This window comes from Odocoileus virginianus, chromosome 22 (assembly GCF_023699985.2).
Source record: "Odocoileus virginianus isolate 20LAN1187 ecotype Illinois chromosome 22, Ovbor_1.2, whole genome shotgun sequence".
Classification (NCBI taxonomy): domain Eukaryota; kingdom Metazoa; phylum Chordata; class Mammalia; order Artiodactyla; family Cervidae; genus Odocoileus; species Odocoileus virginianus.
This window is the reverse complement of record NC_069695.1, coordinates 27,603,473-27,628,310: the sequence shown is the minus strand read 5'-3', so window position 1 is coordinate 27,628,310 and position 24,838 is coordinate 27,603,473. Positions and strand designations below refer to the sequence as shown.

General features: G+C 42.9%; 1 protein-coding gene and 1 non-coding gene across 2 annotated transcripts in view; one reads left to right on the top strand and one right to left on the bottom strand.

Moving 5' to 3' along the window:
• The window catches only part of KCTD1 (potassium channel tetramerization domain containing 1), a 196,961-nt gene that overhangs the window by 28,778 nt on the left and 143,345 nt on the right, over positions 1–24,838 (top strand). The gene's annotated exons all lie outside the window — the stretch shown is intronic.
• On the bottom strand, positions 1,825–1,896 carry TRNAC-GCA (transfer RNA cysteine (anticodon GCA)). Its single transcript has one exon. It is a non-coding gene; the product is annotated as a tRNA-Cys (tRNA).

The window sequence follows — 24,838 nt, the reverse complement described above, 5'->3', positions numbered from 1 at the left end:
CACTGAACTATTTCACACCAATACCATGTTTATTTCATAATAACTTAATAATATACTCTGATGTCTGGTAAGGCAATTCCCTTGTCACTGTTCTTGTTTATACACTTGAACATTTATTCTTTCATACAAAGTTTAAAACTGTTTATCCTGTCTTCCTCAACTCAAACAAACAAAAAACCCATGCAACTGTAATGATAATGACATTATATTTATATACATGGGGGAGAATTAATAATTTTGTGATATTTCACCTTCTCATTAAGAAGGCAGTATATCTTTCCATTTGTTCAGCTTTATTTTGTGACCCTTAATGAGATTAGTACTTTTATTATTAACTGTATTCCTTGATATTTTTACTTACTATTTAATGAATAAAATATTTTCCCTTTTCCATCTTCACATGTTTATTGTTAGAATAAATAAAAGCTAATATTTTGTGTGTATTTATTTAATATCCTCTATTTCTTAAATCCTCTTGTTAACTTTAGAGCTTTAAAAAAATAGGATCTGTTGGAAATTCATATTGTCAGCAAAAATATCTAGTATTCATTTCCTTTCAAGTATTTACTTGTAATTCATTTTTAAGAATTTCGTTCACTAGATCTCCCAAGACAAACTCTCATAACAGACTTTCCTGTCTAGATCTTGATTTTAAATGAAATAATTTTAATATTACCATTAAGATATTTGGAGGAGAGTTTTTTGGAGATATTTTTTTATTGTAGTTAAGCAGTTTCCTGTAATTATATTTTAGTTAGAATTTTATTAGGACTATCTGCTATGTTGAATCAAATGCCTCTTAAGTATATGTTGAGAAAGTTATATTAAATTTTCCGTTGATTTTTTTAAGGAAAGATATGTTAACCAATTTTGTGATATTAAAATACTTTTTCCATTCCTGAAGTAAATGCTAATTGATTTCTTGACATAGTGCTTGCTTCTATTCTAATTAGAATTTTCGTGTCTGTGTTTATAAACATAATACAGTTTTCCACAGAGAAGGTTTTAATAAATCCTAGGAAGAATTAAAGATTATATTGTGTGAGACCTACCTGGAATATTATCACCATCCATCTTACCAGAAAGTAATTATGGGGAATTCTCAGTGGTTGGGATTTCACGCTTCCACTTCAAAGAGCAAGGGTTCTGTCCCTGTTGGAAGAACTAAGATCCCACATGCCACAACACAGCCAAAAAATAGAAAAAATAAGAAAAGAAAGTAATTGTAAGTATTGGGAAGATATCAAGATCACGGTAGCACATGGGAGTCTTCCCAAATTCTACAATTCTTTCCGTGAAGTGACAGGCATCCTTCATTCACTTTTAAGCAAATGGCTGCCGGTTCCCATGTCTTACCATACCATGGTTTGCCTGCCAATTGTTTTTTCAAGTGAAAATACTTTTCCTTGAAAAAGCCGCAAGTGCATCTCACAGCTCGATTGCACAGATGCTTTGTCTTGAGACAACCTTCATACTTGGGTCTTCAGCGAGAGTGCTCTCCGTGTCTTTTCCAGTTGACAACACAGAATAATAAAAAGATTTGTCTTCAAGGGTCAAGATTTAATACAACTAATGATTTTTATTGCTGCACCAAGGACATTCTTGAGCAAGCAGGCGTTTTTTTTAAACTGAATGTGTGACAGTGAAACACAGTGATTGTGGATACTGTTTGCTGTCCTTTATTATTGGTAAGGGAGTGTTAGTCCCTCAGTCGTGTCTGACTCTTTGCAACGTCATGGACTGTAGCCCACCAGGCTTCTCTGTCCATGGAATTCTCTAGGCAAGAATACTGAAATGGCTAGCCATTTCCTTCTCCAGGTTATCTTCCCAACCCAGGGATCGAACCTGGGTCTCCTGCGTTGCAGGCAGATTCTCTACCATCTGAGCCACCAGGGAAGCCCTGTAACTGGTAAGGCACCAGTAATTTGACCCACCTTTGCTTTTGCATCATTCCTGTAAATGTCAACACAGTGAAAGAAAACAAATAGCAAATATCTCACTGTCATAATGAACATAGTTTTGACTTTGTCAACTTCTTGATGCTTCTCAGGAACCCCATGGACCACCTTTTGGGAACCACAGCTCTTAGGCACCATGGGCTCATTTTGGTTCCTTGGAAGGGTCAAGCTCTTCCTCACCTCAGGAACTCTGCCTACACCATGCTGTTCCCTCTGATTGGAATGCTAATCTCATGACACTTCGCCTGGTCAACTTTCCTCCTCCTCCTTGAGATGTCTGTTTAAAATTACTCTTTCAAAGGACAGGTTTCCTTGGACCCAGCTAGACTGCTCAGCTAGACTCAGTCCCCACATTCCGTTCTCTCAGGAAACCTTGAGATTTCTATCATAGTTCTTACTACAGTTTTAATTAACATATTACTTGTAATAGTAGAAAGATTTCTACTCAAGGGTCAAAATTTAATGCAACTAATGATTTTTATTGCCTCATCAAGGGCATTATTAAGCAAACAGGCATTTTTTTAAACCGAGTCTATGGCAATGAAAAACAATGACTATGGATACTGTTTGGTGAAAGAGGAGAGTGAAAAAGTTGGCTTAAAGCTCAACATTGAGAAAACTAAGGTCATGGCATCTGGTCCCATCTGGTCTCATGGAAAATAGATGGGGAGACAGTGGAAACAGTGTCAGACTTTATTTTTGGGGGCTCCAAAATCACTGCAGATGGTGACTGCAGCCATGAAATTAAAATGCACTTGCTCCTTGGAAGGAAAGTTATGACCAACCTTGATAGCACATTAAAAAGCAGAGATGTTACTTTGTCAACAAAGGTTCGTCTGGTCAAGGCTATGGTTTTTCCAGTGGTCATGTGTGGATGTGAGAGTTGGACTATGAAGAAAGCTGAGTGCCAAAAAATTGATGCTTTTGAACTGTGGTGTTGGAGAAGACTCTTGAGAGTCCCTTAGACTGCAAGGAGATCCAGCCAGTCCATCCTGAAGGACATAAGTCCTGGGTGTTCATTGGAAGGACTGATGCTGAAGCTGAAACTCCAATACTTTGGCCACCTCATGTGAAGAGCTGACTCATTGGAAAAGGCCCTGATGCTGGGAGGGATTGAGGGCAGGAGGAGAAGATGAGATGGCTGGATGGCATCACCAACTCAATGGGCATGAGTTTGAGTAAACTCCAGGAGTTTGTGATGGACAGGTAGACCTGGCGTGCTGCGATTCATGGGGTCACAAAGAGTCGGACATGACTGAGTGACTGAACTGAACTGAACTGAACTGGTGCCCTTTATTATTGGTAACTGAAAGTGCTGTACTCAATATGCCAGCAAATTTGGAAGACTCAGCAGTGGCCACAGGACTGGAAAAGGTCAGTTTTCATTCCAATCGCAAAGAAAGGCAATCCCAAAGAATGTTCAAACTACCGCACAATTGCACTCATCTCACACGCTAGTAAAGTAATGCTGAAAATTCTCCAAGCCAGGCTTCAACAGTACGTGAACCGTGAACTTCCAGATGTTCAAGCTGGTTTTAGAAGAGGCACAGGAACCAGAGATCAAATTGCCAGCATCCACTGGATCATTGGAAAAGCAAGAAAGTTCCAGGAAAACATCTACTTCTGCTTTATTGATTATGCCAAAGCCTTTGATTGTGTGGATCACAACAAACAGTGGAAAATTCCTCAAGAGATGGGAATACCAGATCACTTTACCTGCCTCCTGAGAAATCTATGCAGGTTAAGAAGCAACAGTTAGAATCAGACATGGAACAAGAGACTGGTTCCGAATTGGGAAAGGAGTACGTCAAGGCTGTATATTGTCACCCCGCTTATTTAACTTATATGCAGAGTACATCATGTAAAATGCTGGACTGGATGAAGCACAAGATGGAATCAAGATTGCCAGGAGAAATATCAATAACCTCAGAAACGCAGATGACACCACCCTTATGGCAGAAAATGAAGAAGAACTAAAGAGCCTCTTGATGAAAGCAAAAGAGGAGAGTGAAAAAGTTGGCTTCAAACTCAACATTTCGAAAACTAAGATCATGGCATCTGGTCCCATCACTTCATGGCAAATAGATGGGGAAACAATGGAAACAGTGAGAGACTTTATTTTTTGGGCTTCAAAATCACTGCAGATGTTGACTGCAGCCATGAAATTAAAAGACGCTTGCTCCTTGGAAGAAAAGCTATGACCAACCTAGACAGCATATTAAAAAGTAGAGACTTTACTTTGCCGACATAGGTCTGTCTAGGCAAAGCCATGGTTTTTCCAGTGGTTATGTGTGGATGTGAGAGTTGGACTGTAAAGGAAGCTGAGTGCTGAAGATTTGGAGCTTTTGAACTGTGGTGTTGGAGAAGACTCTTGAGAGTCCCTTGGACTGCAAGGAGATCCAACCAGTCAATCCTCAAGGAAATCAGTCCTGAATATTCATTGGAAAGACTGATGTTGAAGTTGAAACTCCAATACTTTGGCCACCTGATGTGAAGAACTGACTCATTTGAAAAGAGCCTGATGCTGGGAAAGATTGAAGGCAGGAGGAGAAGGGGATGACAAAGGATGAGATGGTTGGATGTCATCACCGACTCGATGGACATGAGTTTGAGCAAGCTCCAGGAGTTGATGATGGACAGGGAAGCCTGGCGTGCTGCAGTCCATGGGGTTGCAAAGAGTCGGACACGACTGAGCAACTGAACTGAACTGAAAGTTTAGTTGGTCATTTGTGTCGGACTCTTTGCAACCCATGAACTGTAGCCTGCCATGCTCCTTGGTCCATGGAATTCTCCAGCAAGAATACTGGAGTGGGATGCTATTTCCTTCTCCAGGAGATCCTGTATTGCAGGTGAATTCTTTACCTACTGAGCCACCAGGGAAGTCCTATTACTTGTATGTTTATCCATTAATGTCTGCTTGCCAAGAATCTAAGCCTTTTGATCCTGTGTACCTTTTTTGCCTCAGTACCCCCTTCATCTAGTTACAATCAATCAAGATAGTTGAATGAATGACATTTTTTTGCTGGTGACTGGTCAGCTCAGTGGGTTAACCTGAAAGGCTGAGGCCAGTGTTGTGGGCTGAACCTACCTTATTCTTTCCCCCTTTACCTCTCTAGTAATCAGCTTTTATTTCCGAAGCCCACACTGCAAATGAACTGGGATGAAGGACGCAGGTGAAGAAGGGCAAATCCATCACCATTAGTAGAAAAAGGACTCAAAACTTCCTCACTAATAATGTGCTGTGGATTTGTTGTCATCTGCAAAGCCAGAAAGACAAGGACAGCACTTCCCGATCATCTTCCTGATCTCATCTCATCTGAGACCTACTTAAACTTCCTGAGACTGTGAAATCTACCTTATTTATTCATTTGCTGCAAGTCCCCTGGTCCCCCAGCAAATACACATGCTTTGCAGAACCTTGGAAAGTCATCGGAAACTCTCCAGCAGTTATGAACCATAGTTTTAAAAAACCTCTGAACTAACAAAATTATCATTCCGTCCCAGATTTAAACTGAATTGCGGTGATTATAGCGTATACTCTGCAGTTCTGGTTGAGAGGGCAATTTAATTAGAAGCCTCTATCTTGAGGCTCTTATAACTTCACCCTTTCCCTCCCCCCTCCAAAAAAAAAATAATTCTTTAGGATGAAATTTCTTATGCTGTCTCTCAGCCTAAAGGTATGTTTTCTTGTAGAAAGTTGAGTAAGATTCCATTTAGACTGTTTTTAAAACTCAAGAAAAATGGGCAAAAAGGAAGATTTTACCACTTAAGAAATCACTCTGATACTTTTTTATGATTTTTTTTCCCCCAAATGAAAACTGCTTCCTTTAGAACTTTTAAGTTGCCCTTTGTGCCTTTGGCATGTTTGAAGAAATTTGGTTGATCTGTAATGAAGTTGTTCACAGAACGTGTGTTGCTCATATGAAGATTTATTTCCGCTCTTTGAAAGAAATTTGCAAGGAGATGCTCCATGGGGAATTATAATTCAAACCAGGTCTGTGAATAAAACTCTGTGTGTGTGTGTGTGTGTGTGTGTGTGTGTGTGTGTGTGTAAAACAGGTGCATTCACACTTAACCAATAAAACGTTACTGGTCGACCAAAGAGTATTTGCTAAAAATAAACTGAATCAGTGTGTGATGAAGGTGTTCAAAAAATATATATGATTTATTTCCACTCTTTAAAAGAAACTTCGTGGAGAGGTCTCACAGAGAATTACAATCAAAGTCAGGTCTAGGATTAAATGTGAAAGGATGTAAGAGACAGGAAAGATGTAAAAAACATAGATTAACCAGATTTGATGACTGATTGGACATAGATGATGAATAAGAGGATTAAATGAAAGATGACCTGCCATGTCCTTTAGAACAAAGCTGTGCCTGGTTGGCCTGACGGGTTCTGCGGGGCCTCTTCCACCTATTTCTCACCCCTTTCTTGCTCACTCACTACCCCATGTCACCCAGGCCTTCTTCTGACTCTGAATGCTCCTCGTGCGTCCCCTCTCTAGCCCCAGGGCCCATGCAGCCCTCGTCCACCTGCTTCAGGTCTCATATTAAATGTCATCTTCTCAGAGAAACCTCTCCTAGCCATCCAAAGGTGGTGCCTCTCTCTCACAGGCACACAGACAGACACACATGCTGGCATTGTTTTCAATTAAGAATCTTTTTTAAATAAAACTTACGACCCTTTAGAATGGCCTGTGTATTTGTGTGGAGAAGGAAATAGAAACCCACTCCAGTATTCTTGCCTGGGAAATTCCTTGGACAGAGGAGCCTGGCAGGGGCTACAGTCCATGAGGTCGCAAGGGTCGGACACGACTTAGTGACTAAATCACCACCTCCGCCACGTATTTCTTAACTCCATGTCCTCCCTCACCAGACTTTAGTTCTAGGATTAGTAGCTGGCAAGGATGCCTGGGTTTGGGTCTAGAGGAGGAGGGAGCTTAGAGAGCTTATTGCCAAGCAAGGGTGATGGGAATGACAGATGGTTTATGGGAGAAGATGGCAGCTTTGACATGAGGCAGTTGAGTCTCTAGCAGAGATTTAAGTGAAAGTATAAAGTAGGAAGTAGTAGAACGTCAGAATGAGAGCTTGAAGAGAACTTGTCCAAGGTTTTCCCCAAATGCACAGCTTTCTCAGCCCAAGCCCGCTCATCTCCTCGGCCCTTCCCCATAGCTCATCATGACTTGGTTCCTCTTCGCTTCCTCACCTTTTTCTCCTTACTTTTGTGGTCTTGGTAAAGAATTTAGATAGCTTGCAACCCACAGTTTTATTGGATTGAGAATTGTTGGCTCTAGTGAGTCCTTCTATTTTGCGAATAAGAAAAATATGTCCCAGAAATGCTAGATGCCTTACACAAAGCCACACAGCTAGTTAGAGAGAAACCTGGACTAGAATCCTTTTTTTTTTTTTAATTACAGTTCACTGCCCTGTCATTAGCCCACGCTCAGTACAGAAGTTCAGGTCAAGACTTGGTAACTGATTGCCTGAAAAAAATCCATGAACTTCTTGGTTCCTTTCTGGAACTAATTTATTTCTCCTGCAATGAGCCACAGAAAGCAAATGAGAAACCCTAAATGCATATTTTGTTCCTATTTAACCTAGATTAAATGTGCTTTCTGGAATGCATGATGACACTATTAAAGAAAGATTTAGCTGTTCCACTGCCTTTTAATAAAAGAAGGTGTATTTGCAACCACCTGCATATTAACAGATATTATTAAAAAGTAACATTACCAGGGAACATACTGTTCAACAGGTTGGCCTTCACCACAGCTCGGAGCTGCCCCCTTGTGCATATCTCATACTAGCGCATTTCATTACAACAGCTGAGTGGGTGGGGGTGAAAGTGGGATTCTTTCTTTGCCTAGAGGTCCCCCTCTTCCCTCCCAGCATCCCTCCAACTCCTGTTTCTCCATCTACAGTCTGAATTACAGAATCAGTTTATGGAAAACTTGGATTTCTGTGTGACCCTGACTTCCCGCCTCACTTTTTAGCCATCATTCAACAAGGTGGGAAAAACTTGAAGTGCTGAGTTCAGGGGTTGAGGGCAAACACGGTCCCTGACTGCACAGAACGTGCAGTCAGTCTTACAGGGAAAACATGCATAGGGTAAGAGGTCGCTGGCAAGGTCACATTGCTGCTCTGAGAGGAAAAGGACAAAGGGCAAGGAGAAGGGTTATTAGGGGGCCCTTCCACATTCATCCAAACTAGTAGTCAGCACCCTTATATTTTTTTAAACAGTGAATTCTTAGTTGCAGCTTTGTGAAGATTTTTTTTTCGTGAAGCATGGGTATTCGGATGAGTGCTATCCAACCCAGGGTAACACCACAGCCTTTTTCTCTTCTTTTAATATTGCTAAATATCCCATTTTCAGTTTTGACCCCAATCGTCAGTTTCAGGTTAAAATGTTATCGTTTTTCCCTAAGATTTACCTCCAGCAAACGCAGGCTCAGCATGACTTTGGTAAGCCCAGCTTTCTATAGAACGACTGAGTACTGTATGTTCATGCTCAATAATTGTCACCTACGGTCTGGTGGCTTTTTGGTCATCAGTTTCCTCATTCCACCAATTTCACCAGTTTCAGTGCCTGCATTGTGCCAGATCTTGTACTAGGGTCTGAGTCTGAGGGCAAATGGAGTAGGAAATGGCATCCCACTCCAGGATGCTTGCCTGGAGAATCCCAGGGACAGAGGAGCCTGGCCACCTACAGTCCATGCAGTCTCAAAGAGTCAGACACGACTGAAGCGAGTTAGCATGCATGCATGAGGGCAAAAAACAAAAATCTCACAAAACAAAAAAACAACAAAACCCCCAATCTTTGCACTCAAAGAGCTCAAAATCCCGTGAAAAAGAAGCCAACCCAATCATTCCAGTTTTGCAGTATCTGCTTTTGAAGGCTATTTTACGACAAGGAAAGTGCACACAATACACTATTGAGAGAGTGAATGCATGATGAATAGGATTGCTTCGGCTATAAGTAACAGAAGCACAACTGAAAGGGACTTAAACAAGGCAGCCACTTGTTATCTCACAAAACAGGAAGTCCAGCGATGTCATCCTGGAGCCCGTGAATTCGGTGGCCCATCAAGAAGGGAGGTGTCCTTCCTTCCTCCACTATGCCATTGGCAGGGCTGGCATTGTCTTCCCTAATGATCCAAAGATGCAGAGAGTGCCCGGGTCAGTGCAGAAGGGGCATCCCTCCCATGCTTCCATTTTCAAAGCCCCCACGCATCCCCTGCCGTCTCCTCTCATCTTAAGGCATCGTTGGCCCAGGAACAGGAGACCTTAGAGTGACTCCAGCCAGCCTCCCTCAAGCATGTGGCTCTGAAAAACTGAACACAATTAGGTTCCAAAATCAGTGAAAATGGGGAGAAATGGCTGTCTTTGGACAGCCTGTAACGTCAACCACAACACACCTGCATCACCCCGACCAACAGGCAGACGGCATGAACCAAAATGTTATCAGAGGCACGCTGGAAGGTTATTACTCTGGCAGCTTTTCATTTTCTTTTTTCCTTTCCTATTTATAAATTTCCAAAAGCAAGCATATACTTTTTTTTAATAACCAGAAGTATAATCTATTTTAAAAGTCAAGTAAAGAAATAAGAAATACCTTGGGACAAGTGTTAAAGGAAACAGTCTTAACAGGAAGAATGGAGTAGGGACACAAGGAGCATAGGATATATTTCTTATCCTAAAGGAATGTGGTTGTTTGTAAACAGCTAGAAGTTTCTGCACTCAAGTCCAATATAGGGAGTTTGGGGGCTTCCTGACACCAGCAAGCATCTCAGGCACCAGCTGAGTGTCCTGTAATTCAACTCAGCTCTACTAGGACAGAGCATCAGATCCCATAGGTGACAGGCTCCATCCTGCAAGGTTGTCCCCCACCCTCCACCCCTGTTCAGACACCAGTAATAATCCAGGTTGTCAGCCTCCTCCTGGGGTTGGAGTAATCTGCTAGAGTGGCTCACAGAACTTGGATAAGCATTATACTCACCAGGTCATCAGTTGACTTTAAAAGGAGGGCTTTCCCAGATGGCTCAGTATAGAGCCTGCCTGCCAATGCAGGAGATGCTGGTTTGATCCCCAGGTCAGGAGGATGCCCTGGAGACAGAAATGGCAACCCAGTCCAGTATTCTTGCCTGAGAAATCCCATGGACAGAGGAGCCTGATCGACTACCCCATGGAGTCCAGGGGGTTGCAAAGAGTCAGACAAGACTTAGCAACTAAATAGCAACAGCCAAGATGGAGTGAGAGGTGGCAGGTGGAACGAACGCAGTCCCTGGAGCATGAACTCCAGTCCACCAGGCAGTGTTCTCTGAAATCACATAGACATCATAATTTATCATAAAGGAGTACTGACCAAGTAGGCGCTTCATCTCCCCCATTCAGTTAACTTCCTTGCAGGTATGGGAGAATCCCTCACACTGGTATAACACTTAAAAATTTCCCAGCGTACCCACTTGGTCTGCACAATCCCTTGTAAGATAGCTGTCCCACCGATTATACCAATGAGAAAAAAAAATACGACTTAGAGAGAAAAAATAATTTGCTCAGCATCACATGGCTTTGAGAGCAGAGCCTATTTTTCTTTTCTTTTTATCTATTTATTTGTTTTTGGCTGCTCTGGGTCTTCAGTGCTACACGGGCTTTTCTCTAGTTGCAGCAAGTGGGGGCTGCTCTGTAGTTGCGATGCAGTGGATTCTCTTATTGCAGAACATGGGCTGTAGGCCACACAGGCTTCAGTAGTTGCAGCTCCTGGGCTCTAGAGCACAGGCTCAGTAGTTGTGGCACACAGGCTTAGTTGCTCCGAGGCATGTGGGATCTTCCAGAACCAGAGATCGAACCCATGTCTCCTGCATTAACTGGTGGATTCTTAACCACTGAACCACCAGGGAAGGCCACATCATCCAACTTTTGATTCAATTACAACCAACACATGGGAGACTTGGACACCACATTCTAATGGCCAAAACCATTCTCTACCACACGGAGACTGTGGCATAGTTTGAAAAATTAAATGCATTAAAATTATATTGTTGGTTCCTTAAAATACCTCTCATCATTTATAAAACATTATCCCCTTTGGTTTCTCATATTTTTAGCTCTGTAAGTATCCAGTGGACCAAAAGACACTTACTTATTTATCCTGAATTTCCCATATTGTATTTCAAAAGCTAAATTGTCAGTTACCCTAACTATTGCAACACTTTCCTCCCTGGACAAAGCATCGGAGAGAATTATGTTGAGAAGCTTCAGCTATGATAGGCATCTCTCTACAGTGGTTGACAACGTACATTCCTCCTGGCTGATATAACTAGCTCTGTGGGTTATCACAATTCCTGTTCCTTGACCCTGAATTAACAGTACTCCAGACATAATCTATTTCTTGAGCAGTGGTTTTGAATGGACTCAGCCTGGAGAAATGACCTTGAAAGATTACCATGGAATGACCAGTTTGTTTAAAATGCATGGATCTACCACTCAAAGGTGTTAAGTGAGCAGAGAAAGACAAACTCAGCAATTCCCATCTTCTTTCCTTCCTGCACCAAGTCAAGGTCAGACAGGGTATACATAACAGTCTAATAATAGCAGGACAAGTTTTGGTTGTTCTCCACATTGGTGAAATACAAAGAATTGAATTTCTCTAAAATCCTGCTGGATTGGATTGAGTTCTCTCGCCAGGCAATCTCTAGCTCATGACTGGGAGAATGGATAAGGAAAACTCGGTGGAGTTCTAGGTTGTTTTAGAAGTAATGGGTTAGAGGTAGACATCTGGCAAGAGGTGTACCACAATAGCAACAACAAAAACTCATCCTAAACCCCCTGGGGAAGGTGGTGTGTGGTGGGAGGAGGGATGAAGTGGGAGGATGGAGATAAAACTGCTTGATCACTCAATTGAAAGAGGGCCTGGCACAGACCTATGAGGATGAGCCAAGAGCAGAAGAGCGTGAGCAACTTCAACTCAGCCCCTGGGGTCCAACTAGGAGAAGAAGAGGAAGAAAGAAAGAAAAAAAATTGAAATTATTGTCTTCCATGACAATTAAAAACATGTGCTGAGTCGCTTCAGTAGTGTCCAACTCATGGATGATTTCAGTTTCTACTGCTATAGGCTATGCTACAATGTTTTCTTCCCCTTTTTGGCACTGGTGCTTGGCTTGAGGGATCTTAGTTCCCTAACCAGGGATCGAATCCAGGCCTCCGGCAGTGAAAGCATGGAATCCTAACCTCTGGGCTGCCAGGAAAGTCCCCTGTTTTCTTTAGAGTCCAGGGGATATCCTTGGAATTTCCTTTTGTTTCCATCCAACAAAAACACTTCCATTTGAAAATAGGAAGATGAATGGATGTGAGGGGGGAAGGGACAGTTTAGGACTTTGGGAACATCATGGACACACTGGTTATGTTTAAAATGGATAACCAACAAAAACCTATTCTATAGCACAGGGGACTCTGCTCAATGTTATGTGCCAGCCTGGATGGGAGCGGGGTTCGGGGGAGAATGGATGCATGTATATGTAAGGCTGAGTCCCTGCATTGTTCACCTGAAACTAGCACAACATTGTTAATAAGCTATACCCCCAATACAAAAGGTTTTCGGTGTTAAAAAATAGATGAATAAAAACAGGAAAATGAGTACTCAATTCCAGTCACAGTGGGGTAGGATACTGTATCTCAAACTTTTTCAGTGGCTAGCACCAGTACCAGGGGACAGAGTAATAAGCCTGAGAAAACCCACTTAATGCACTTTCATGGCAAAAAGATGTGGAAACAGTGGCTGACTTAATTTTTCTGGGCTCCAAAATCACTGCAGATGGTGATTGCAGCCATGAAATTAAAAGACGCTTGCTCCTTGGAAGGAAAGTTGTAACCAACCTAGACCGCATATTAAAAAGCAGAGACATTACTTTGTCAACAAAGGTCCGTCTAGTCAAGGCTATGGTTTTTCCAATAGTCATGTATGGATGTGAGAGTTGGACTATAAAGAAAGCTGAGCACCAAAGAATTGATGCTTTTGAACTGTGGTGTTGGAGAAGACTCTTGAGAGTCCCTTGGACTGCAAGGAGATCCAACCAGTCCATCCTAAAGGAGATCAGTCCTGGGTGTTCATTGGAAGGACTGATGCTGAAGCTGAAACTCCAATACTTTGGCCACCTGATGCGAAGAGCTGACTCATTTGAAAAGACCCTGATGCTGGGAAAGATTGAGGGCAGGAGGAGAAGGGGACAACAGAGGATGAGATGGTTGGATGGCATCACCGACTCAAAGGACATGGGTTTGGGTGGACTCCGGGAGTTGGTGATGGACAGGGAGGCCTAGCGTGCTGCAGTTCATGGGGTCACAAAGAGTCGGACACAGGTGAGCAACTGAACTGAACTGAATGCACTTTTCTGTGACATTTCATGTTTCAGATTTAAAATCTAAGTAGATTTTGCACTCCTAATCAAACAGGTCCTCATTTGAACATTAAAATGTGCAATACTACTAATTTCTGAAATTTTTTTTAACTCTTCTCTCTCCCCCTCCTCTAACTACCCCTTCCCTAAAACTGTAAAGCTGACAGACTAGAAAAGTGGTCGCATTGATGCCATGGTTTCCAGTATCCCTGACATAACCCGCTTTAGCCACAGAGATGAGAGTAGAAAGAGTTCTGACCTGACTCAGGTTTGATTCAGATGCTGAGCAGCTGGGAGCCATTGGCCCTGCCATTCCGACTGGCTGAGGCTTAGGTCCTTGGTGGGATTGGTTTGAGCTGGATGGAGTGGGAAGGGCTGGGAAGTTGTTTACAAAGCTCTGATAGTCTCTAAGTTTTCCATCAGCCCGTAATCCTTCCCTGCTCAGGTGGGGAGAATATTATGATTTAGGTCCCCCTTCACTGTTCTGTCCTTCCTACACTGATTGCCTTGAATTCACTGGGCACATGCAACCAGATCCAGTGGGTTCTTCAAGAAAATGCTGGGTCCATTTTTATACTAAAACATAAATGAAGAGCCCATGTAAGGTAAGTCTATTATCTAAAAAAAAAAAAGTAAATAAAGAGCAAAGTGACATGAAAGCCTTTAATTATGCTTACAATGGGGCTACATTTTCATGGTACATTGTTGCTATGGGAAAATCTATAAGTTTAGGGGGTCAAGATAAGCATAGTCACCACATCAGTGGTACCCAGATAAACACCCATGTTTCCTGGACAAGAGATAGACCAGTTAAAGATAGTTTTAAAATCCTACCCTACTTAATGATGCCTTTAAGATAAAATTCAAAAGCCTTTGCTGGCTTTCTGTGATCAGGCCCCCAAACCTCCATTCTCACCTCGTCTCCTGCTACATCTTCCCAAACTCAACCAAAACAGGCCTGCCATGGCCAGGACTCCAGATGCCACTCGCTCTGTGACTTCAGGGTGGACTTCTCAACCCTCCCCGCTGCCCATCACACTGCTGTGCTGAAGGGTCATCTCAAAAGCCACTTTTCCTCCTTCCTTTGTGCTTCCAAAATATGTTATTTAATCCGTTTTCCTGCTTTGTAGCATAGTCCTGGATTTTTGTGCTTGTCTTCCTTTTGGAAAATGAAGTCTCCAAAAATAGGGGTTGGGGCGATTCATACCATAGGCCCTCCAGCGCTTTCTCACAAAGTATGTGTGTGTGAGTCTCTCAGTCGTGTCTGACTCTTTGCAACTCCCTGGACCATAGCCCACCAGGCTCCTCTGTCCATGGGATTCTCCAGGCAAGAATACTGGAGTGGGTTGCCATGCCCTTCTCCAGGGGATCTTTCCGACCCAGAGATCAAACCCAGGTCTCCTGCATCAGCAGGCGGATTCTGTACTGTCTGAGCCACATGGGGAGTTCAGAGTAGGAAAGCAGCAAATATTTGTTCATTTATTCAACAAATATTTATCGATTGCATACTGTGCGCAGGACACTGTTCTAAACGCTAAGACAATAGCAGAAGAAACTTCTATTCTTATGGAGTCTGTAGTCTTAGCCAGGGAGGGGGTAGTCAATAAACAGATGCATATGGTGGAATAAACATATATGTGTATTCATAGATACTTTTGCCTGTCAGATGGTGAGTGATAAATGTAATGAAGAAAATAAAGCAGGGTAGGGCAGGGGAGAACGTCACATGGCATAGGAGTGAGGGGGTGAAATGCTCTTTTTGAAAAAAATTTTCTATTAATTAATTATTTTTTGGCTGCAGTGAGTCTTCGTTGCTCCTCTCGGGCTTTCTCCAGTTGCAGCAAGCAGGGGCTACTCTCTAGATGTGGTGCATGGGCTTCTCATTGTGGTGGCTCCTCTGGTTGCAGAGCACAGGCTCTAGGTTATGAGAGCTTCCATAGTCGGCACATGGGCTCAGCAGTTGTGGCAGGCAGGTTCCGTTGCTTTGCAGCACGTGGGATCTTCCTGGACCAGGGAACCCATGTCCCCTGCGTGGACAGATGGATTCTCAACCACTGGACCACCAAGAATGTCCCTGAAATGCTCTTTTAGATAGAGTCATCAAGGAAGGGCTTGCTGAGAACACAGGCTAAAATGAAGTGGAGGAGGGAGCCTTGCAGATAAGATACCTGGGAGAAGAGCAATCCAGAGGGAATAGTAAGTGCAAAGGCCCTGAGTTTGGGACCTGATTGCTGACTCTTAAATAAGTGTATAAAGTGAAAGTCACTCAGTCATGTCGGACTCTTTTGTGACCCCATGGACTGTAGTCTCCCAGGCTCCTCTGTCCATGGGATTCTCCAGGCAAGAATACTGGAGTGGGTTGCCATGTCCTCTTCAGGGGATATTCTCTACCCAGGTCGAACCCAAGTCACCCACATTACAGGCAGATTCTTTACCATCTGAGCTACCACAGAACACTAAATGTATAAAATGATGTCATTAGCACATTCTGTCAGCAGTCCAGTCATGTAAAAGTGGCTCTTTTCTCTTTGTTAAAAGTGGAACAAAAATTCCTGCCTGCCTTGTAGATCTATTAAAGCCATGAATCTAAAGCTATGTGATTCAAACAGCTTATACTTGGAAAATCTTAGACTGGATTTCCTTTTGTATCTTTAGCTCTCAGTGGACCCCTTCTTTTAGCATTACAACAAAAACAGTTATTTTGAATCTCCAGGATGAAACTAAAAAATCTAATTCTCTGTTCTTCCTTTCATGGCTTTGTCAGTGAAAGCCTGGATAGGAAATAGTGTTCTATCCTTCTTTGAAAAGAGCTGAGAGACAAACAGAAATGACAGACTGGAAATCCAGATGAGCAGTGACAGGCTGTTCATTTTACTTCACAGTCTGTGTGGTTTGGGCCCAAGAATTTCTCCCACAGCTCTATGCTGTAATGTATGTGGCTGTTAATTTTTAAAAGAAATAGTCAAAGCGTCAGTTCTTTGAAAACAAGATAGGAACAAAGATGTTTTCGTTTTAGGCTATGTTTTCACATGCTAAAAGTAGCAAGTTGAATAAGAAATGTCACATTCATTGGTTTTCCATCATGAGTCAATCCTCAGTATGCTGAGTTCCAGGAACTGAAAATGTGATGGTCAACGCAGAGGTGTGTTGCACTCTTAACTGTGTGCACAATACTAGCCCAGGCATTGTGGTCAGTACAAAGAAGTATTAGAGGTGACCTCTCCTCTCAAGGGTTATAATCCCATTGGCAGGGATAGGATCACAAGAATATTAAAAGTAATAGTGGGTACCATGCAATCAAGAATCTAATAAGGGACATCCCTGGTGGGCTAGTGGTTAAGAATCCATTCTTCCGCTACAGTGGGCACGGGTTTGATCCCTGGTCAGAGAACTAAGATCCGGCATGCCCTGTAGAATGGCCAAAAAAAAAAAAAAGAAGAATCAAATGACTGAGGACTTCTGCTTTCCATGAAGCAATAGCAGGGACCAGAGTTCCCCTTCCATTTGAAACAAAAATCACAGATGCTAGTTTTGAAGGCACTGGCTATCAGACCACCAAGGACTGTGATCCCTGAGATGGGAAATTTACCCTGTGATTGTTTCAGCATCTTGACTTGAAAGAGTTCCGAAAGCAGAGTGCAGGGAGAACAGCTGCCTTAGCAAAGTGTCACAGACTGCTGCCTTCACCCACAGAAACGTATGCGCCTCTGTTCTAAGGGCGAGAAGTCATGAGGCAGGGTTGGTTCTCCTGAAGGTTGTAAGGAGCATCCAAGACGGCTCCCTCGCATGGCAGAAAGCCCAGCTAGGGCTGGCTGCTGGCGTGAGCGTCTCACAGCATGGCAGCTGAGTTCTGAGAGGGAGCATATCAAAAAAAAAAAAAAAAAAAATCAAGAACGCAGGAGGAAACAGTAAGACTTCTTGATCTAGCTTCGGAAGTCTTGCAGTTTCTGCAGCAGCATACTTTTGGCGGAAGCAGGTTGGAGGCTAAGACCAGCTTCAAAGGAGGGAAAACAGATCCCACCTCTCACTGGTAAGAATACTCAGAACTCCTCGTCATCTCTGATCCACTACACCCTCCCTTCCCACTATACACTTGCCCATGTGCATTTATATTTATTTATAAGGAAATGGCAACCCACTCCATCATTCCTGCCTGGGAAATTCCATGGACAGAGTACCATCCATGGGGTCACAAAAGAGATGGACACAACTGAGTGACTAAACAACAACAATACAACAACAATACATAGGGTTACAAGGCAAATATAGACAGGGACCATACACAACTTATGCCATGCCTCATTCACTTGGCTTCTCAAAATACATTTTTCAGTGAAGCACTTTTAATGAGTTGTTTGACATTTAATATTATAGATAAAATATTCATGAGCTGGGCATAATGCAAATATCCCCATTTTGCAGATTACAGACCAAAGTCAGCAAGTTGACCCACTATATGTATTTTAGTGAGGAAATTTAACTCACTTTTGGCAACACCATTTTATAAGTTTTATCATTTTACCATTTTATTATTTTATAAGTTTCTATCATTGGAGCTTCTGGAATGTGAATGAATTATCCCAAATGAAATACAACTGGTTTTATGCTGGTAAAAGTCACATTTTGAAGACTTTTTTTTTCCTAGAATTTGAACATTTTTCTTTCTTTTTTTTTTTTTTTTTAGAATGTGAACATTTTTATTTCAACCACTGAGAGAACAGAAACTCCTATTGGTGGTTAGATTGGTAGGCATGCCAAGTTTAAGCCCTGGAGTTGATCCAAACTACCCCATTTACAGTTCAAAAGCAAGGCTTCCATACCATTCTTAGAAATAATCTTAATGTGAAGAAAATCAGTCCATGGGGACTCCTCTGGTGGTCTCGTGGCTGAGACTCTAAGCTCTGAATGCAGGGGGCCTGGGTTTGATCCCAGGCCAGGGAACTAGATCCCACATGCCGCAACTAAAAAGAACCAGCCTGCCACAACTAAAATCCAGTGCAGCCAAAATAAATAATAAAAATGTTTTTGAAAAGTCGCTCAGTCATGTCAAACTCTTTGTGATCCCATGGGACTGCCCACCAGGCTTCTCTGTCCATGATATTCTCCAGGCAAGAATACTGAAGTCGGTTGCCATTCCCTTCTCCAGGGGATCTTTCTGATCCAGGGATGGAAGCTGGGTCTCCTGCACTGCAGGCAGATTCTTTACATCTGAGCCACTGGGGAAGCCTCTTTTAGGAAAAGAAAGAAAATCAGTCCATGATTTTAAAAGTAAATTGTATCCAGAATTTTAAAGAGCCAAGAATTTTATGTACAGTGAGGCATCACCATTCCCTTCAACTGTTGGTGAGATCACATGTTTAGATCAGGCAGTCTATCACCAGGAAATATGGCCCCAGTAACCTCCTGAGGATGGGTTTCTCTGATGGCTCAGACGGTAAAGAATCTGCCTGCAATGCGGGAGATCCAGGTTCGATCCCTGGGTCAGGAAGATCCCCTGGAGAAGGGAATGGCAACCCACTCCAGTTCTTGCCTGGAGAATCCCATGGACAGAGGAGCCTGGCTGGCTTCAGTCCACAGGGTAGCAAAGAGTCTGACATGGCTGAATGACTAACACAACCTCTTGAGTGAAAGTGAAAGTTGCTCAGTCATGTCTGACTCTTTGCGACCCCATGGAATTCTCCAGGCCAGAATACTGGAGTGGGTAGCCTTTCCCTTCTCCAGGGAATCTTCCCAACCCAGGGATCGAACCCAAGTCTCCCACATTGCAGACAGATTCTTTATTGAAAGACTCTTGCTCCTTGGAGGGAAAGCTTTTAATATTATAAACCTAGACAGCAATTCAGAAGCAGAGATAGCACTTTGCCAACAAAGGTCCATATAGTCAAAGCTATGGTTTTTCCAGTAGTCATGTACAGATGTGAGAGTTGGATCATAAAAAGGCTGAGAGATGGAGAAATGATGCTTTCAAACTATGGTGCTGGAGAAGACCCTTGAGAGTCCTTTGGACTGCAAGGAGATCAAACCAGTCAATCCTAAAGGAAATCAACCCTGAATATTCATTGAAAGGATTGTTGCTGAAGTTGAAGCTCCAATACTTTAGCCACCTGATTGGAAGAGCCGACTCATTGGAAAAGACCCTGATACTGAGAAAGATTGATGGCAAAAGGAGAAGGAAGTGGCAGAGGATGAGATGGTTAGATAGCATCACTGACATAATGGACATGAATTTGAGCAAACTCTAGGAGATTGTGGAGGACAGAGGAGCCTGGCATGCCGTAGTCCATGGGATCCCAAAGAGTCAGACACGACTTAGCGACTGAACAACAACCTTCTGAGGGCAGAACTTGTTCTTGAGCAAGACTCCTTTTGCCTCAATGTAGTTGACTTGGTCTGCCCAGCATGGTGATGTTCTGTGCCAGGGATACAAGAGCTGAATTCATTTTGAAATCACAGCTCTTTAGAGAGAATTAGGCCATGATGTACTAGTGTCAGGCACTTAAGATGCTTCCTCTTTTCATTAAATTTTTTTCTTCTTAAATATTTAATGCTTAGAAATTTTTATTTAAATGTATCAGACAAAAATGCAACAGCTGATATGGCAGCACTTTTTCATTGCATTATATGAGATCTTGGTACTATTTTAAACATTTATCCTATGAGTCCAGAGAGGTCTAGTGGACAGGGCACAAGGGTCATCACCTCGATTTTGACATTGTCTTCTCAGCCTTGGGCAAGGCACTTGTTTTTGTTTCTTGTCTGTGCTTAAGTATCAATAAAACAAGCATCATTACTGTGCCCCACCAGAATGCAAAAGAGTATAACTAATTAGTGTTTACAATCTGGTTTGATGAAAGGCGTTAAATGCTATTGTTGTATTATTATGTAAATGAGCATTAACTTTGACATCGGAAACAATTGGCTATGACAGCAAAGCTTTCTGGTGAAATCAGATCTTACGAAAGGCAACAGCACACTTCTGGCCAGTAGATTGCCTTCTTCGAAATAATTAAATATACTGCATTCAGTATAAAGTCCATGAGGCATTTCTGCATAATAAGACATGGTGAAAGTGTTAAGTTGCTCAGTTGTGTCCAACACTTGGCAGTCCTATGGACTGCAGCCCACCGGGCTCCTCTGTCCTGGGATTTCCTGGGAAAGGATACTGGAGTGGGTTGGCATTCCCTTCTCCAGAGGATCTTCCCTACCCAGGGATGGAACCCATGTTTCCCACATTGTAGGTGGAGTCTTTACCACCTGAGTCACTGGGGAAGCGCTAATAAGACATAGAGTGAAATTAATTATACTTTCAGACATCTGGGGACTGACACATAAAATAGAGTCAAGAATCATGAAGGGGGCCGTTGTTTGGACTGGCAGTACAGAGGATGCAGAAGAGCCCAGGAAAGTCTTTCTTGAGCGTGGACTGGTATCTTCTCCCAGGCTCCTTCCAGGAAGGTGACAGAGATGAGCAGGATCATTGTCATGCCTTTCTTCAGGTCCATCCTGTCACAGCTTGAGCATTTTGCATTGACGACTGACAACTGAGTCATATCCAACTGGCATATAACAAGTGAAGCTCTGAATGAATGGGGTGAAATCTAAAGAACTAAAAACCACAGGTCACAAAATCCTATCTCCTTGCCTGTAAACCTGTGGCTAGAACAATTTACTCAGTTATCTCTACTCTCCCTTAGAAACAGAAAATTAATGAGGCAAAAAAGATGACAAAGCACATAGGGGGACTTTTAATCACTTTTTTGAAAAGGCTCACGATAGCGCGTTATTAGTACATGCACACATTTTTAGTCTGTTTATGAGGATTGTGGTGCATATGATTGACAGTTGAATCAAATAATTGAGAGACTTTAAGGATTTGAATCCACCGGCAATGCAGGAGACCCAGGTTCCATCCCTGGGTTGGGAAGATCCTCTGGAGAAGGGAATGGCAACCCACTCCAGTATTCTTGCCTGGAGAAGTCCATGGACAGAGAAGCCTGGTAGACTACAGTCCATGGGGTTGCAAGAGTTGGACTCGACTGAGCAACTAAACCACCACCACCAAGGATTTGACATTTTCAGTATTTGAGTATTTCAAGTAACATGACTGTCCAATATAGGAAATCACCAATCAAGGAAAATATGGCACTGCATAGACTTTAAAGCCACACGTGGACAGGAAAAAAGGTTAAACACACCAGCCAGCCTGTGATAAATGACTGAAATTTGGGGAAAGCACAGAAGAAAGGACCTGGGTGGAAAAAGAAGGATGGAGAAAGTGAGAAAGAGGGAGAAAGAGAGGGTGAGAAATTGGCTCATGTGATCATGAGGGTCTGGCAGACAGACTGGAATTTCTAACAGGAACTGACGTTGCAGTCTTGAGTCCAAAGGCAATCTGGAGGTAGAATGCCTCCTTCTAGTCTTTACATTTAAGGAACTAATTGAAGACTCACCCATGTTATGGAGGATAAGCAGCTTTACTGAAAGTTCACTGATTTAAATGTTAATCACATCTAAAAAATACCTTCACAGCATCTAGATTAGTGTTTGACCAAACAGGTGAGCCCCACAGCCCAACCAAGTGACCAAAACAATGAATCATCCCCAGATCAAAAGGTTACCCTGACAGGATTAAAATACTCACTGGACAGTGTTTTGCGCTGCAGTCTTCAAGATCAGGCTACCTAGAGAACCTAGAGTACACAGCAATTTTTGTTTCAATTTCTTTAGCACATGGATAGCACAGTCATAATGCACTATATATATATATATATATATATATATATATATATATATATATTTGAGAGGGTGCCAGTGTTTTGTTTTGTTTTTTTCCCTTCCAGTTTTATTGAGATAAAATTGGCTCAGCAGTAAAGAATCCACCTCCCAATGTGGGAGACGCAGGTTCAATCCCTGGATCGGGAAGATCCCCTGGAGAAGGGAATGGCAACCCACCCCATTCTTGCCTGGAGAATCCCATGGACAGAGGAGTCTGATGGGCTACAGTCCATGCAGTCACAAGAGAGTCAGACATGACTGAGTGACTTAACAACAATTGACATTCAGCACAATATCTGACTAATATGTATCATGAAATGATTTCCTAAAGCTTGGGGAACATCCACCATCTCATATAGATACAAACTTAAAAAAAAAAGAAAGAAAAAATGTTTTTTCTTGAGATGAGAAATCCTGGAAAGCAATCATGTATGGATGTGAGAGTTCGACTGCAAAGAAAGCTGAGCACCAAAGAATTGATGCTTTTGAACTGTGGTGTTGGAGAAGACTCTTGAGAGTCCCTTGGACTTCAAGGAGATCCAACCAATCCTAAAGGAAATCAGTCCTGGGTGTTCATTGGAAGGACTGATGCTGAAGCTGAAGCTCCAATAGTTTGGCCACCTGACGCGAAGAACAGACTCATGTGAAAAGACCCTGATGGTGGGAAAGACTGAGGGCAGGAGGAGAAGAGGACAAGAGAGGATGAGATGGTTGGATGGTATCACTGACTCAGTGGACATGAGTTTGGGCAAGCTTCAGGAGTGGGTGATGGACAGGGAGGCCTGATGTGCTGCAGTCCGTGGGGTCGCAAAGAGTCGGACATGACTGAGCGACTGAACTGAACTGAGAAATCCTGGGATTTACTCTCTTAACCACTTTGATACATAACCTATGGCGTATGGCTGTGTGCTTAACTGCTCAGCAGTGTCCGACTCTTGGTGACCCCATGGACGAGCTCGCCAGGCTCCCAGGCAAGAACACTGGAATGGGTTGCCACTTCCCAGTCTCAATTATATTAGTCATGTTGTATAGTACTTGTTTATTGTGTAACTGGAAGGTTGTATGTACCTTCATCTAATTCCCCCACCCCCTTTTCTATAAGTTTGTTTTGACATATAATTGATATACAATGCTATGCTAGTTCCTACTGCACAACATAGTGATTTGCTATTTCTATACATTACAAAATGATCAGCACATAATGCACTGTTTGTACCATTAAAAACTTAATTTCTTATAATAAATACAAACTTTAGAAGTTTTAAGGGAACCGAGAAGACTTTATCTGCTGTCTAAGCATCAATTAAGAAATGAGTGAGCATATGGATGCTAAAATGATACCTTTACTGCTAAATAAGCTTCTGTAGGGTCTTCCCTCATAGCTCAGTCGGTAAAGAGTCTGCCTGCAATGGAGGAGACCCGGGTTTGATTCCTGGGTGTGGAAGATCCTCTGCAGAAGGAAATGGCAACCCACTCCAGTATTCTCATCTGGAAAATCCCATAGACAGAGGAGCCTGGCAGGCTACAGTCCAGCCTTGCCTCCTTCCTCTGTCAGTTAGGGTGACAACTATCACTCGGACAGGACTTAGCAACTAAACCACCAAAAGCTTCTATCAGGGAATTCCTCCTGAAGTCTTTTAGACAAATTTACCTGCGCTGTCACTGGCATCACTTGACCTAGGCCTCCTAGTTGGAAGTAGAAGCCACCCCTTTAAAACTGTTCTGTGTGAGAGCCGAGGGAAATGCCTGGAAGACCGGAGGAAATGCTTCCAGACTCTCCTAGGTGGTAACTGACCACTTGTTATGTTAATGGTTTCTAGAGGAAGTATTTCCCCCAAATGCAAACATTTAAATAGTCTACAATCTTTGAACTTTTCCGTCTCCTCCTATTCCCCTTTTCTCCTTCCCTTCCCCTTCTTTTTTTAAAAAAACCTTTATTGATTATAGGGAGAAAGTTTTAGGGATCTGGATAGAAGATCGAACCAGCCACAACCTTAAGTGAAGTGAAGTCGCTCAGTCGTGTCTGACTCTTTGCGACCCCGTGGACTGTAGCCCACAAGGCTCCTCTGTCCATGGGATTTCCCAGGCAAGAATACTGGAGTGGGTTGCCATTTCCTTCTCCAGGTCCCCTTCCCCTCCTTTCCCCCCCGCGCCCCCTCTCCGCTTCCTTCATAAATACACTAGAAGCTTCAAAAACAGAAATGCCTAGGACTTCCTGGTCAATCTGAAAGCCCTCAGCAGCCTGGAAGCAGGAATGAACCACGGAAGTGTGGCGTTTCCCCAGGAGTGAGTGCTCACCGGGACCAGCTGGTGAGATGTCAGAGGGAGGAGTTAATAAAAGGACTTGGAAGCCCAGTGAGGAATGAGAGCCTGGAAAGGTTCCTGGACCTGCCTTCTCTTTGAGCTCTAAGAACACAGTTGTCGGTGTGAGTGCTAAAGGGAATGCAGGAGAGGGGAGAAACCAGCTTTTCTGAGCATCAGCTCAGCGTCTTGCAAGGGGCTTTTAGTCCCAGGCTCATAACCTACATTACCATCCTGCAAAATCGGATTTTCCCCCTTTCATACATGAGGAATGTGAGGCTCAGAAATAAAAAGTCATTCGCCTGAGGCTGCACAGCCAGCAAGTGGTAGAACCAATACTTAAACCCAGTTCTCTCTGGTTCCCAAACCCGTGTTTTATTTGCCCATTATATCAGCTGCCTCCAGGGACGG